Source organism: Enhydra lutris, unplaced genomic scaffold (assembly GCF_002288905.1).
Source record: "Enhydra lutris kenyoni isolate GAN:26980312 unplaced genomic scaffold, ASM228890v2 scaffoldscaffold104, whole genome shotgun sequence".
Taxonomy (NCBI): Eukaryota; Metazoa; Chordata; class Mammalia; order Carnivora; family Mustelidae; genus Enhydra; species Enhydra lutris.
This window is the reverse complement of record NW_019154188.1, coordinates 19,237-33,931: the sequence shown is the minus strand read 5'-3', so window position 1 is coordinate 33,931 and position 14,695 is coordinate 19,237.

Here is a 14,695-nt window from a genome sequence, read left to right as displayed (position 1 = left end):
ACCACCAGGACCAGGTGGGATTTATTGGTGGGATGCAAAGGTGGTTAAACATTGGCAAATCAGTCAATGTGATTGATCACTTTGACAAAAGAAGACAAAAGGACCACATGATCCTCTCAACTGGCATGGGGAAAGTATTTGAAAAATACAGTATCATTTCTTGATGAAAATTTTTTAAAGTATAGGGACAGAGGAAACATACCTCAATATCATAAAAGCCATCTATGAAAAGCCCACAGAAAACATTATTCTCAATGGGTAAAAACTGAGATCTTTCCCCTTAAGGTTGGGAACATGATAGGGATGCCTACTCTTACCACTATTGTTCAACATAGTACTAGAAGTTCTAGCCTCAGCAGACAGACAACAGAAATAAAAGGCATTCAAATTGGCAAAGAAGTCAAACTCTCTCTCTACACAGATGTCATGATACTTTTTGTGGAAAACCCAAAAGACTCCACCCCCAAATTTTTAGAGCTCATAAATCAATTCAGCAACATGGCAGGATACAAAATGGAACCGGTTCCTTAATTTCTCTTTCTTTAGTCATATTGTTAATATATAAGAGTGCAATTGATTTTTGTGCATTGCTTTTGTATCCACTGAGGATCCTGATAAAATTTTATGCAAAGACCACTAGAGGGGCAGGTGTGCAGAGCCTTCCTGCACATCTTCTGTAAAGTGGGCCACCTTGCTTCACCTAGCTATGCCAGGAACTAGGTTCTGTGTGCCCCAAGGCTGATTGCTTTAGGAGGCGATTTCCCCTCCCTCTTTGAGACTTATGTGATTTCCTTGAAAGCACAGAGCACAAAAGCACAAAATTTCCCTTTGTGCATGAAAGTCATCTGCTATTAATGCAGAGTTCTGAACAGAAAATAAGTCCTGAGTTATAGGCATGCTGCATTAGAGGTATATAAATTCATTCTGATACCAAAGAGGCACTTCCTTTATTTTTCTTTCATTAGGTAATTTATCAGCAACATTGATCAGAAAAAAATGTACCTGGGATGCCTGAGTGGCTCAGTGGGTTAAGCATCTGCCTTTGTCTCAGGGCATGATCCCAGGGTCCTGGGATGGAGACCTGTGTCCTTCTCCCTGCTCAGCAGAGAGTGTGCTTTTCCTGCTCCCTTTTACCACCCCCCTCAACTTCTGCTCTCTGGCTCTCTCTCTCTCCCTCTCTCTCCCTGTCAAGTAAATAAGTAAAATTTAAAAAAGGAAAAAATTATGCCTTGTTAACTATATTCTCAGATGAACATCAATGAACTCAACTGTCAGTACATCAATTCCTGTGTTAGGCATTAACTGGAACAGATAAAGCTGTGTGATATGTCACTGGGTGGGATCCAGGACAGCCACACTCTCAAAGGGCATTCAGAAAATTTGATTTTACTATCCTATAATAAAATGGGAAATTGCACCTGACAGATGGAGATTTAAAGCTGTTCCAGTCCTCTAACATGAATGCTATTTGATGTTCCCGAGGCATCCTTTCTGAGAAGGAAAAATGACAGAGATGGGAGCAGCCTGTCCTCCTTGTACTGTAGATGTAAGCCCCTCCCACCTTCCCTTACAGCATACATTTTCTTTCCTAAACCCCATATTTTGTCATCGTTGGGGGAGAACTTAATGTTGAGAGATGACAATTGACTGTGTCAAATGTAGAGAAAGCCAGAAATGATCTACGAGCAAAGGCTTTTAGGGTCAGAGTATAAACACTGCCTTTTTAAATGACTTCATTGTGTGTTTTGGTCTTCTGAAGGTGGGCCTGCGTAATTGTCATCTCCATGAGAAGTGCATATGGTTTGAGAGGAGCTGCAGAGTTTTTGGACTGCTGGCCAGGAAGTGGATCAGAGAAGCATTGGCTCCTGTGTTCTGGGAATCTGGAGTGTCAGAGCCTCTGCTGCAGAGTTGCTGCCTTGGCCTGTGATGAACGAGGCGATGCAGAAGAAGATGAGCCACCACAGGTGGAAAGCCCTGTTGAATCATAGGCTCGACTCTAGTCTGGATTCTCAGCACTGAGCAGGAACGTTTCCTTACTGGTGATATCTCTTTACCTGTGATCTCTTTACAGCACTTGCCTGGTATTGAATTGTAATGGCAGAATGTTTTATGACTCTTGGGCTCGGGGCACATTAACATTTCCTTTTCCTAACTGCCTATTTGACTTTAAAACAATTCAGGTTGTTTGCAGAATAAATTATTGTTAGAATAACCAAGTCCCATTTTAAGTGGAACAGAAAGATCAAGAAATTGGGTTTAACATTTATTTTTTTAAAGATTTTACTTATTCATTTTAAAGACAAAGATCACAAGTAGTCAGAGAGGTAGGCAGAGAGAAGAGGAGGAAGCAGGCTCCCTGCTGAGCATAGATCCTGATGCGGGGCTTGATCCCAGGACCCTGGGACCATGACCTGAGCCGAAGGCAGAGGCTTCAATCCACTGAGCCACCCAGGCACCCCAAGAAATTGGGTTTAAATGAAATCCAAAGAGAATATTGTTAGATAATTTGAGCATTTGACCATCAGGGTACATTGCATTTTTGAGAGAAGTAAGGGTGATACCTGCTTCCTTGAGATTTTAAAAAATGAAGTAACCAGCTACCTACTCTAGATGATGTTGCTATTCCCCACTCAGGAGCAAGAGGCTGAACTAGCTAGTGTTCAGGGTTCTCTCACCTTGAGAACTTGAGTGGTCCATGAGTGTTGTGTGATAAATCAGTAGGTACATGATAGGAGCTTTTGGGGGGGTCGAGACACCAGACAGTCTTCTATGGGCTAAATTATGTCCTCACCCAAGATTCATGTGTTGAAGCTATAATCCCCAGTGTCATGGTATTTAGAAATGGCACTTTTGGGAAGTAATCAGGTTTGGGTGAGGTCATAAGCCTGGGGCTCTCATGATGGGATTAGTGCCTCATAAGAAGAGACAGCAGAGAGCTTGTTCCTTCTCTTTCTACCATGTGATGACACAATGCAAAGGCAGCTATCTTCAAGCATGGAGGAGGGTTCTCACCAGAAACCTCAATGTTGGCCCTTGAACTTGGACTTGTAGCCTCCAGACTGTGATAAGATAAATTTCAGTTGCATTAGTCACCCAATCTGTGGGATTTCATTGTTATGGCAGCCTAGGAAGACTGGCAATGCCCAAAGTGGTTTAGACTGTTGGGTCTATAGAGGGGCCTGATGATCTTGTCAGCAGTCTCTCTGTTACAGGTGGTAGACAAGTTTGGTTTACTCCTGCAAGCAATGTTCCTGGACACTTCAGTGGACTTACAGTCTCAGCAACTTTTCTAATTTTGGTGGGACATTCCAGGTGTCCTCTCTCTTCTACCCTGTAGATACTTACTTAACTGCTGCTAAGAAAAAAAAATCAGAGGAATTTAAGTTTATCCTTCAGAGGACATGTTTTTGTATATCTTGAAAACAAAATAAAACAACCCAATAAATGACCCTGTATCAGAACACCCTCCTATGCTCCCATTAGCACTCTTTTATGGCCAAAGATATATGTAATTTTGCTGCTCAAGACCCAGCAGGATAAAACCTGGAATTCAGGGGCCCCCTATCAGGAACTATACCCCATTTGTCAGCTCACAAGTTGGTCTGCCATTTTCATGGTTGCTGGTAGAAAACACACAAGTCCTGTGCCAGAGGACAAGGACTCCATTCTTATAACAGTAACAGTAACCCATAATTAGAATTTTTCAGTACTCATCCAACTCAGTGGGTTGTTTCACAGGAGAGGAATCCTTAGGGCCTCTGAATTTTTATAATGGCAAGTCAGCATATCTGTTGTTCATTCCAGAGGGAGAGTAAATCTTTCGCCATCTTTCAAGGTTGTTCACTGCGCAAACATCCTTGAAAAGATAGTCCAGAACAAAGGCCACCAGTGCTTCTGCTAACAAGATATGCAGAAACATGAGAGACCCATGAGGAACTGTCTCCCAACATCTCCAAAAGCCATGTTCCACTTCTCCATCTTTACCCTTGCCTCACATCATATGCCCAATCATGGCAAACTGCTTGTATCCCTGCTTCATGGGGCTGCTTGTTCATAATACCTTCTTCCTCCTCAGATACTTCTCGCTCATCCTTTAGGGCTCAACGGTGCACTGTCTCTGCACTGGGTTAGAAACATTCCCTGGCAAGATTTCTATGGAAGGCCATGAATATTGTGACAAATAATCCAGGGTATGGCACACTTTTCCAGAATGAAGAGACCCTCCTTGGTTTCCCAAGATGACCTACCATCATTGCCACTCTTAAGGATCATAGGCAAATTCAGATGTGACTGTGGTTCATCTTTCCATGGACATATTTCCTGCCCTAGCCAACTGTAAGTCCCCAAGGATGGAGCTCCCCAAGGTTGGGAACCTTGGCAGAGTAGCAAGTTGGTGTTGAGCACATGTTAATTGCTCCCTGGTGGGTGGTTCATGAGTTCAAGCCCTGCGTTGGGTGTGGAGTCTACTAAAAACAGAACAGTAAAAACAATGGCAATGAAAAACTTCGCATTAAAAAAAAAGAACTTCATGCCTTGTTGGCTTTAGTATAGAATTCTACCAATCATTTAAGAAAGAAATGATGCCAATTCAATTCAAACATTTCTAGAAACTTGAAGATGAGGGAAAAGTTCCTCATTTTCTATGAGAGCAGCATTACCTGTAATTTCAAAACCAGAAAAGAGGACTGCATTTTAAGATTTCTCATGAACATAGATGTGAACATTCTTAAGATTTTAGCAAGTTGGATACAATAAAACATAAAGAATAAGTCACAACCAAATAGAGTTTGTTCTAGGAACACAAGCACAGTTTAACATTAGAAAATAAATCAATGTAGTTATTTTTAACAGACTAAAAAGGAAAATCATATGATCATCTCAATAAATGTAGAAAATAATTTGACAATATCCAACATCCAAACACGTTAAAAATTGGTAAAAAATAGTTTCTAGAATATAGATCCTCTACCTCTTTGGTTAGGTTTATTCCAAGGTATCTTAAGGTTTTCGGTGCTATTGTAAATGGAATTGATCCCCCAATTTCTCTTTCTACAGTTACATTGTTAGTGTCTAGGAAAGCAAATGATTTCTGTACATTAATTTTGTATCCTGCACATTACTGGATTGTTGTATGAGTTCTAGTAGTTTGGGGATGGAGTCTTTTGGGTTTTCCATATAAAATATCATGTCATCTATGAAGAGAGTTTGACTTCTTCTTTGCCAATTTGTATACCTTTTATTTCTTTTGTTGTCTGATTGCTGTTGTTAGGACTTCTAGTACTATGTTGAGCAAGAGTGGCAAGAGTTGGCATCCTTGTCGTGTTCCTGATCTTAAAGGAAAGGCTCTCAGCTTTTCCCTATTGAGAGTGAAATTCGTTGTGGGCTTTTCATAGATGGTTTGTATGAAGTTGAGGAATTTTCCCTCTATTCCTACATTCTGAAGAGTTTCAACCAGGAAAGGATGCTGTATTTTGTCAAATGCTTTTTTTGAATCAATTGAGAAGATCATACAGTTCTTTTCTTTTTTTTTTATTAATGTGTTCTATCACAATGATTGATTTGCAAATGTTAAACCACCCTTGCATCCCAGGAATAAATCCCACCTCATCATGATGAATAATCCTTTTAATGTACTGTTGGATCCTATTGGCTAGGATCTTGTTGAGCAGTTTGGCCTCCATGCTCATCATGGATATTGGTGTGTAATTCCCTTTTTTGATGGGGTCTTGGCCTGGTTTGGGGATCAAAGTAATGCTGGCCTCATAGAATGAGTTTGGAAGTCTTCCTTCTTTTGAAACAGCTTCAGAAAAATGGTATTATTTCTTCTTTAAAAAATATTTATTTTTTAATTTCTTTTCAGTGTTCCAGAACTCATTGTTTATGCACCACACCCAGTGCTCCATGCAATACATGCCTTCCGTAACACCCACCACCAGGCTCACCCAACCTCCCACACCCTCCCCTCCAAAACCCTCAGTTTGTTTCTCAGAGTCCACAGTCTCTCATGGTTCATCTTCCCCTCCAATATTATTTCTTCTTTAAATGTTTAGTAGAATTCCTCCAGGAAGCCATCGGCCCTTGACTTTTTTTTTGGTGGGGTGGGGAGGGGGTTTGATTACTGCTTCAGTTTCATTACTGGTTCTTGTTCTATTCAGATTGTCAGTTTCTCCCTGTTTCAAAATATCTTGGTAGTTTATAATTTTCCAGAAAGGCATCCATTTCTTCCAGGTGGCTTAATTTATTAGCATATAGTACCTGATAACTTCTAATAATTGTTTCTATTTCTTTGGTGTTGGCTGTGATCTCTCCCCTTTCATTCATAATTTTTTTCCTTTCATTCATAATTTTATTGATTTGAATCCTTTCTCTTTTCTTTTCAATAAGTCTAGCCAGTGATTTATTGATCATATAAATTCTTTCAAAGAATCAGCTTCAAGTTTTGTTGATTTGTTCTAATGTTTCTCTGGATTCTATTTTATTGATCTCTGCTCTAATATTTATTATTTCTCTTCTCTTGTTTGATTTATGTTTTATTTGTTGTTCTTTCTCCAGTTCCTTTAGGTGTAAGGTTAGCTTATGCATTCAGGATTTTTCCACTTTTGAGTGATGCTTGGATGGCTATGTATTTCCCCCTTAGGGCAACCTTTGCAGTATCCCATAAATTTTGGACCAATGTGTTTTCATTCTCATTGGTTTCCATGAATTGTTTAAGTTTTTCTTTAATTTTCTGATTGAACAAAATACTCTTTAGCAGTATAGTCTTTATATTCCAAGTGTTTGAATTCCTTCCAAATATTTTCTTGTGGTTGAGTTTGTTTCAAAGCATGGTGGTCTGAAAATATGCAGGGAATAACCTCAGCCTTTTGGTATCAGTTGAGAATTGATTTGTGACCTAGTATGTGGTCTATTGTGGAGAAAGTTCCATGTGCATTTGAGAAGAATGAGTATTCTGTTGTTTTAGGGTGGAATGTTCAGTATATACCATGAAGTCCATCTGGTCTAATGTGTCATTCAAAGCTCTTGTTCTAGAAAAATTTTTTCTAGATAATCTATTACTGAGATTGGAGTTTTGAGGTCTCCTATTATTAAAGTATTATTATCAATATCATTCTTTATTTTGGTTAACATTTGGCTTATGTAATTGGTTGCTGCCATGTTGGGGACATAGATATTTACAATTGTTAGATCTTCTTGTTGGAGAAACCCTTTACTACAGTATCTCTTACTACAGTCTTTAGCTTAGAATCTACTTTGTCTGATATGAGAATTGTTACCCCAGCTCTCTTTTGAGGTTCATTGGCATGAAAAATGGTTCTCCATCCCCTCATTTTCAATCTGGAGGTGTCTTTAGTTTCAGAGAATGACTCTCTTGTAGACAGCAAATGGATGGGTCCTGTCTTTGTATCCAGTCTGCAATCCTGCAATCCTGTGCCGTTTTATGGGAGCATTTAGGCCCCTCACATTGAGAGTGACTATTGAAAGCTAAGATTTTAGTGCCATCTTGTTGCCTATGATGTCCCTGTTTCTATAGATGGTCTTGGTGAATTTCTGGCCTATCCTACTCTTGGAGTCTTGCTTCTTTTATAGAACCCCTTCTCCCCTTAATATTTCTTGCAGGGCCAGCTTGACAGTCACATATTCTTTCAGTTTCTGGCAGTCCTGGAAGTTCTTTATCTCTCCATTGTTCTGAATGGCAGCCTTGATAGATAAAGTAGTCTTGGCTGCATGTTCTTCTCATTTAGTACACTGAATATGTCTAGCCAGCCCTACCTGGCTTGCCAGGTCTATATGGACAGGTCTGATATTATTGTGATATTCCTCCCCCCTAGAGGTAAGAAATCTTACCCCCTAGCTACTTTCAGGATTGCTTCATGGGTTCTAAGATTTGCAAGTTTTACTGTTATATGTGGAGCTGTTGATCTGTTCTCTTTGATCTTGGGAGGGATCCTCTCTGCCTCTTGGACATGAGTGCTTGTTTCCTCCCCCAGATTAGGGAAGTTTTCAGCTATGATTTGCTCAAATAAATCTTCTAGTCCTCTCTCCACCCCCTCAGGAATCCCAATAATTCTGACATTGGAATGTTTCATGGCATGACTAATCTCTCACCATCTGATCTCTTTGGCTTTCAGGAGTTTATCACAGGCCTCCATGGCTTCCTTCTGTTCTATCATCTTATCATCTAGCTCACTAATTTATTCTTCAGCCTCATTTACCTTGGATGTCAGAGTATCCAGTTTAGACTGTGTCTCATTTATAGCATTTTTAAGCTCGGCCTGATTAGATCTCATTTCTGCCCTTAGAGATTCTATATTGTCACTAATACTTTTCTCAAGTCTATATATCAATTTCATAATTGCTACTCTGGAATCTATCCCTGACATCTTGATTATATCCATATCCACTAGGTCTGTGGCAGAGGCAATGGTCTCTGATTCTTTTCTTTGTTGGGGGCCCCTCCTATTAATCAATCTGTTGAGGAGTGATTGAGGGAATGTACAGAGTCCAAAATATCAACCAAGATCTAGGCAAGATGCACCCATTTTATGGGGACCATAGGGTTGTCATCCTCTTGTTCTTCCAGCCTGTCTTCTGGGTGAGGGTCCTGCTGCACTGTTTCCCAGACTACGCTGCCTAGGCAGAGTTGTCCTGCCCCATCAGGGTGCTGGGGTTAATGGAAACCGGTTTTTGTTTTTGTTTTTGTTTTTTTAGCTTTTGTTCTCTGGAGTCTTTCCACACTTTTTCTGGGTGTCAGAGCTAAAAATGCCACACCCAGACCTTTGTCCCAGAGAAATCACAGTCTGCTCTTCTCTGAAACCTCTGGAACACAGTCTCCATTTCTGTAAGCACTGCTGAAAACTGCAGCCTCCTGCAAGCAGTGTGCACCCAAAGAGACCTCCTCACTGTCGATCCAGGAATCCAGGCTTGTCTCTGCCCTTTGTGCTTCTAAAACCAAGAGCTGTCCTAGGTTCACGCATGTGTCCCACAGCTCTGGGATCCTGAGTGCTGTTCTCAAGTCCTTCCCAGCCACTACCACTCTGGGGTTCTTTCCCAGTCTGTCAGCACAGGATGCTTTTGCACTCTGGTGTTATATAACTTTCTGGGGCCAGCTTATGGCACCTCCTTCTGCCTTCTGCTTATCCTCTGATATCTGCCCTTCATACCTCACATCAAGAGGTGTTTTTCTGCTTTTGGAGATTGAGATATACATTCTTACATTTCAAGCTGATTTCGTAGGTACTCAGAATGGTTTGGTAGATATCCACCTAAATTCAGGGGACTGGTTGGAATGAAGTCCCCTACTCCTTTCTGCCATCTTTTCCCCCTCCCTGGATATTTCTTCAGAAAAAAATATTCAGTGATATGCACTGAATTTTTTGACCCCCCCCCCAATTCATGTTGAGGCCCACAAGCCCAGTGTGACTGTTTTGGGGGATGTAACCTAAAAGGGGGTAATTAGGGTTCAAGGAAGTCATAAGGTGGGGCCCTGATGTGATAGGATTCGTGTTCTCAGAAGAGACACCAGAAACTTGGATCCTCCCTCCCCCACAGACACAAAGAAGAGTCCTGAGTGCCCATCACAGGATGGCAGGCCTGTGAGCCAGAAGGTCTCTGAAAGAATCCTGCCTTGCCATACCTTGATCTTGGGATTCCAGGCTCCAGAAATGTGGGGAATCAGTTTTGCTTAATCTCTCCAGTCTATGGCAACTTGAGCAGATTAAGCACATACACATGTATACAACAATGCAGCTAACAGGTTAAAGAAACTGTGTGCACCATATGCTAACAACACAGAAACAAATAAACACCAGGGGGACTTGGCCATAGTCTGTACTGAGCAAACAAACAGAAAAACAAACAACCCCCCCACATCTAACATTGAACAAAATCCTGAACACACAAAAGTTTAATACAGAAAACAAAAACAACCAAAGTAGCATTAAAGTAGAAATGACTCAGGAGAAGGAATTTCCATCCTATGAGGAATTTGAAATAAAAACTTAAGAATCATTAATAGTGATGCTAGCATCATTTTCTGTAATAAAACATCTCTTATAACAGATATGGCAATACAATAAAAGTCCCATTGTTCCATAAACTGTATTCTAACTGAAACAAGATAATTATAGAAATACCTGCATGAGAATTGTGTGTTCAACAGAATGATTGAAAATCATTCTTTTTATTTTATTTTAAGATTTTGTTTATTTATTTGACAGACAGAGATCACAAGTAGGCAGAGAGGCAGGCAGAGACAGAGAGAGGGGGGAGGAGAAGGTTCACAGCTGAGCAGAGAGCCAGATTAAGAGCTCAATCTCAGGACCCTGGGATCATGACCTGAGCCAAAGACAGAGGCTTTAACCCACTGAGTCACCCAGGCGCCCCTGAAAAATCATTCTTGTCAGACTGCAAATAAGTCTTCCACATATAGAGAACTCTTCAGTGAGAACTCAAATGAAGACAAGGTGGGTTTTTTTTTTTTTCATGTCTTTTATAGCAGCCTAACCTCCCAGAACCCTCTCAGGGCATCTCCAGCTCATCTCCAAGGGCCCATTCAGCTATGAGATCCACACTTATTTGGAATATTAAAATCTGACCGTAGATTTTGAAGTAGGACACCTCTCTATTCTTTCAACAAGCAGATTTTAGGGTGAGTCTCAGTTCTATCAAGTTCACTTTGTAAATTCTAACTTATAATCTCTAGATTTTAGAGCAGCAGACCCCTGGAACATTCTGCAGAGATCCAATGTGCATTGAAGTCATTGCTGGTACTGCCACTCCCCCTGTTTTGTTGTTTACAAGGTGCTTTCTACCCTAGTCCTCATCCGTCCTCATTTATCCTTGTTGAGAGCAAGGGTTCTTATCCTCACTTCATAGCTGAGGAAACTGGGGGCTGTCTAGATGGGAGCTCGGGCATGGGATTTGTCTGGAAACTGCATTAGCAAAACATGCTGTTTTTTACTTAGCTCATCTATTTATTTGATATGGCTTTGGGGAAACTGACAAAAATGACAGAGGAGTAGGAGGCCAGAAGGACTGTGAGTTGTCCCTTGTCACCGGACTACTGACTTCTGTTCCATCCCGGTAGTTGGCACTTGCAGGGCTGGGAACCTGCAGGAAATTTACGCAGCAGTGAAGTTGACTGAGGGACCAAGGAAGCATGCAGGGAGGAAATAATAATAATGACAATAAGAACAAAAACACACCATAGCAAATATGTAGAGAAGCACTAAGTGATGACCAAGGAGGCAGGGTAGCCGTCTACAAATATCTGAAGCATGTAAACCCCAAGGAAGAGGATAAATTAATTATTTAGAAGAACAATGATGAAACCCAGGACAGGCTTATTACCAGTCTTTAAGCCAGCTTGTCTGGCAATGTCCTTGAAGAACTAAGCTCCTCCAAGACCAAAGGGAGGCAGCTTTTGTGTCCCTCTGTGCACAGCAACTTTGATGCAAGGCATGGGCTGAGCCTGCTAGTTTTCCTGTGCCTGCATGGACTGTGTACATAATCACATGCTTATCATCATGGCTTTCATTTGTTGACTTCCTGGTGTTGGGGGTTGAATTATGTCACCCCAAAGGGATTTTTGTAGTCCTAACCCCTGGTACTTCTAAATGTGACCTTATTTGCAAATAGAATCTTTGCAGATCCAATCAAGTTAAGATGAGGTCTGCAGGGTGGCCTTTGTTCCAATATGACTGGTGTCCTTATAACCAGAGAGAACCCAGGGCATAAACAGAGACACATGGGGGGATGCCATGTGATAATAGGTGCAGAGGCATAGCTACAAGCCAGGGAATTGCTAAGGACTGCTGGTCACTCCCAGGACCTAGGAAGAGGCAAGGAATGATTCTCCTGCACAGATTCCTGAGGGAGCTGGGACCTGCAGATTCATTGGACTTGCCTCCAAAACAGAGACAATAAATTCCTATTTTAGGCCACCCACTTTGTGGTCCTCTGTTATAGGGCCCTAACAAACAAATAATGACTTCTCCTGATATGTGCCCAGCTGTGTACTGAACATTTCACATATGAAAAGAATGACATGCATCCTGGGAAAGGACTGGGGGCTGCGGAGACCTCTTCCACACCAGAGCCAAGGAATGAAAGTCCTAGTCCCACCATATGCGGCTGGAACCTCTTTTGACCCCAAACCCTGGCTCTATGGCTGCCTTGGCCCAAATGACCTGCTGCAAGTCTCGGTCCAGATCCCAGGAAATCCCTAAGCATGAGACGACAGAGTCTCCTTAGAGGTAATTTAAAGTAAAAAGAATATAGGCCATAAGATTCTAGTTTTCAAAGTGACATCAAGTTTACTCATATGTTTAATTAAGAGGACAAAGTGGTTGAAGTGTGTGTGACCCATGTGTTTGATCACCCACTCTGGGTCTGGGTGGGATTATCCTGAGAAAGCTATATAATATAGGAACTGGCTAACTGGAAATCTGGAAAATGTTGGGGGAGGCTCTGGCCTCAGAGGGTCCCATGGCCCCCAGGCTGCTCTTCTTCATATCCAGCCTCTGTCCTCTACCCCAGCCCACACACGTTGGAGATGGACCTTGCACCTCACACCTTCCTCAAGCCTATAGAGACCGTCCTGGGGACCCTGCCTCCCTTTGGCCTTTGATTCAGGATCTCTGGCTCCTAGGCCTAAGGATGATCCTCCCTTCTCTCAGTGGGCACAAGATAGATTCCAAGGACCCTGGGAAGCCTAAGGTTCTAAGTTAATGCTTGGCAAATGTTTGGGCCAAAGTTCACCAATGGCTCTGGGAACAGAGCCTCGCATGCTGGGGGATTCTTGGACCCCCAGAATGGTGGATGTGAGTGGTGGGTGTGAAAGTGGGGTTGGAATCAGATTTCCTACCTCTCTGGACACATGAGACTCACACTTTGGACTCTGGAGATGTTTTTCATCTTCACACCCTACAAATAAGAATAATCAGTTGGGGGGTGGGAGGTTGGGTGAGCCTGGTGGTGGGTGTTATGGAGGGCATGTATTGCATGGAACACTGGGTGTGGTACATAATGAATTCTGGTACACTGAAAAGAAATTTTAAAAAAAGAATAATCAATCTTCAGAATAACCCTATGAGAAGGCATGATTATTGTTGTCATTTCCCAAATGAGCAAACTGAGGCATAGAGAAGTTGAATGACACTTGCTGAGGTCACTCAGCCAGATCTCAGGATGGTAAACATCATGAGAGCACTGTCTGGATGCTGGACCAGCGCATAGTCACCATGATGGGGACTTCACATTGCACCTGCCATTCACAGGACCTGCTCTGCAGGAGGCCTGGCTGTCACTAGGAGACCGTGGTATCATGCATTACATTGATGGGCTTCCATGTCTGCAACCATTTTGTGACTTCATTCATATCAGAATGAAGGTCCCAGGTTGCTGATAGGTGTGAAGTTTGCTGGACTTCTTACAGCTCACCTTCTCTGGAGGGCCCCGACTTTGCAGTTTCTTTCCTTCCAGCATCTCTCCTGCCTACCAGTGCTCCCCTTCCCACCTCTGGGGGAATCAGCAACCCAATTCTTTAAGGAGCCACCAGAAGGAAGTGCCCACAGAGAAATGGGAGAATCTCCCCCGGGCCTGAACTGGAGATGGTTGAACTATTCTTAGCCTCAGTGAACTTTCAATGTTGAAAATCACCCAAACTCAAGCAGAAGCTGCTATTCAGAAATGGGTGGGGGGTTATGTCCCTGTGGCCAGGGAACCCAAGTTAATGCTTAAGCCCCTTTCTCACAATGAGACAGAAGGGAAATGGAAGTAACAAAGTGATCATAGTTAAATAGTACAACATTTCAGTCCTACAAAATAAATAAATGCTGGGAATCTATACAGCATACTGCCTATAGCTAATAATATTGTATTGTATACTAAATGTATACTAAAGAGGGTAACTCTTATGTTAAATGTTTTTACCATATGTGTTCACACACACAGAGACACACACAAGTGATAATGATAATAAAGAGGCCAGGAAGGAACTATTGCAGCAGTAGATATTTTTATGGTATAAACTACAATGATGGTCTCACAGGTGTATACTTATCCCCGCACTCTTGAGTTGTATATACTATATATGTACAGCTTTTTGTAAGTCAACAAATATATATATTTTTTACATGTACTCAACTTGCACTTTTTTAAATTCAATTTTATTTTTCCAGTGTTCCAATATTCATAACTTTCTTCAAAAATATTTTATTGGGGCATGAATATACTATAATATAGATATGTGTGTATAAATATTTGGTATATGCATGTATATATGTGTGTATATACACGTTACATATATATGTGTACATATATGGTGTGTGTGTGTGTGTGTGTACACACGCACATACTCCCAAAGTACCTTCCCATTCAAAAGAGGAAAAGAAGAAAAATAAAATGACTTTGGCATTGTGAAAGAGGCCCATCCTCTGGGTGTATAAGGCATCCAGGAAAGCCAGGGAGAGTGCTAGTTTGAGCCAGGTGGACTCAGGTTAGAGTCTGGACCCTGACACTCTCTACCTGGGTGGCCTTGGGCAGACCAACCTCTCTGTACCTCACTTCTCCTATCTGTAATATGACAGTGGTGACCATGCCTAGGTGGGAGGCCTCCTGTGGCCTAGTGGGCTAGTCCATGGAAAGCTCTCAGAGCCTTTTACAGATGCAAGATGGTCGGAGGCCAGCCCTTGTG